The following is a 1,798-nucleotide window of genomic DNA, read 5'->3' on the forward strand; positions in this document are numbered from 1 at the left end:
CCACCTCTTGGGTAACTCTGTCCACCACGTTTCTTGCCCTATCTTTCCATGAAGAGGTACCAGTGTGATCCTTTGTCTTCAGCTCGAAAACACTGCCTTAATTTTTCTCCCTTGATGCTGAATTTTGAATAGTCAGGCTGTTTGCATTTGAATAAAGCAGTCCGGTTTGCTTTTCAAGCACGGGTGGGTGTAATTCTGCATCTCCTCCTCTCCACACCCTCCTTCCCCTCCGACTCTCTTGATGAACTGGCAGAAGTTGGGGCTCCCCGCTCGCTCCTCCCATGCGTTATGGGGCTGGAGGCAGCTCTAACCCCTCCCAGGGAGGGAGCTGGGCAGAGGCAGCCGAGCGCCTGCTGCAGTGCCTGATCAGGGACCTCGTCCTACCAAACCCCTGTCCCTCCCGCTCGCAGCTCGCAGGAGGTCCCAGCGGCCAGGAGCTCGCCGGCCGGCTTTGCTGAACCCCTGCGGGCGCTCCCCTGTCCGGCTTGCCCCACCAAGGGATCGACATGGTGGCCACCTGCCTGCACCTGGCCGGATTTGTCTGCAGTTTTATAGGGTGGATCGGGGTGGTTGTGGCAACGGCCACCAACGACTGGGTGGTGACTTGTGGCTACACCATTACCACCTGCAGGAAAATGGATGAGCTGGGATCCAAGGGGTTGTGGGCAGACTGTGTCATGGCGACAGGTCTCTATCATTGCAAGCCCCTCGTGGACATCCTCATACTGCCAGGTACGTGTGCCCTGTCCTCCCCCTTCCCACCCGGAGGTGAGGAGCGAAGCCTTGCTATGAGCAGCGCAGGTCCTGCTGCCGGAGGAACTGATGGCGAAGCTCCTTCAACTTCATCAGCGTAGGAGATGGCCCGTTAAATACGCTGAAGAATGTGTATGAAAGTTCTTAACATGATGCTCATTAAATTATACCTGTTTTTAATCATACCTAGGTATCATGTGTTATCTGTGGCAATTACAGTCCGGTTAATGTTTAATCATTGCTCTTAGTAAACACTTGCTGTTCCTTTCACATCTCATATCTAGATTGCATTGCAAAACATATATAGCATATTGAGGTGTAATAGAATACTTTGAGATATAATATTTTGAGACGATGATGAACTATTACAAATGTTAAGGTTCTATGCCTTAAAATGATTTCGAGTATAATGAATCTTTCAGCATCTATTATTAATGCTGCTATGGCTTTTAATCTTTTGGAAGATTGTCATTAGTCTTGATGGTCTTGTGCTTCCTGCATGTTTTAAGACGAGACAGAACTTTTACACAGCAGACATGTAACTGCATTTGATTTGTCTTGATATTTTCTAATTAGATAGTAATTTTCATCTAGTTTACTGCAAAGCAAAAATTAAGCAAGGTGCTTCATCAGTATTAATACATCTTTTGAGCTAATTAAACCTGTCAAAGTCTTGTGTGGTCTTGTCCCTGTAAGTTTAGTTAATGATCTTACCTGTTTCCATCACTGTTAACTTTGAAGCGCTTCTTCATTCTGCTATGTTTTAGATTGCACCTCCTCTAGCATTTTAGAGATGCCTCTTCCAAAGCTGACACGGTAGAAATAACCATTCCTTGTAGTTTTCTTTCATGTTTCCTTATTTATTTCTTTGAACTGTTGTGAAAATAATTTCACAAGAGGTTAGAAAGATTATTCCTGAATTTCTCTCTGTTACAGAGCCTTGTCTGGATCACACAGTGCTTAGCAATATTGAATCTCTCAGACTAGCTCCTATTCTCCCTTTCTCTGTGTATGTATACTTTTATTTTAGTAGGTTTACCTTCCT

General features: G+C 45.4%; 1 pseudogene; it reads left to right on the plus strand.

Annotated features, from left to right (window-relative positions):
* The first annotated feature begins 506 nt into the window (after nucleotides 1-506).
* Nucleotides 507-854, plus strand: LOC104083592 (annotated as a pseudogene).
* The last annotated feature ends 944 nt before the right edge of the window (nucleotides 855-1,798 follow it).

Source organism: Fulmarus glacialis, unplaced genomic scaffold, assembly GCF_000690835.1.
Source record: "Fulmarus glacialis isolate BGI_N327 unplaced genomic scaffold, ASM69083v1 scaffold25561, whole genome shotgun sequence".
Classification (NCBI taxonomy): Eukaryota; Metazoa; Chordata; class Aves; order Procellariiformes; family Procellariidae; genus Fulmarus; species Fulmarus glacialis.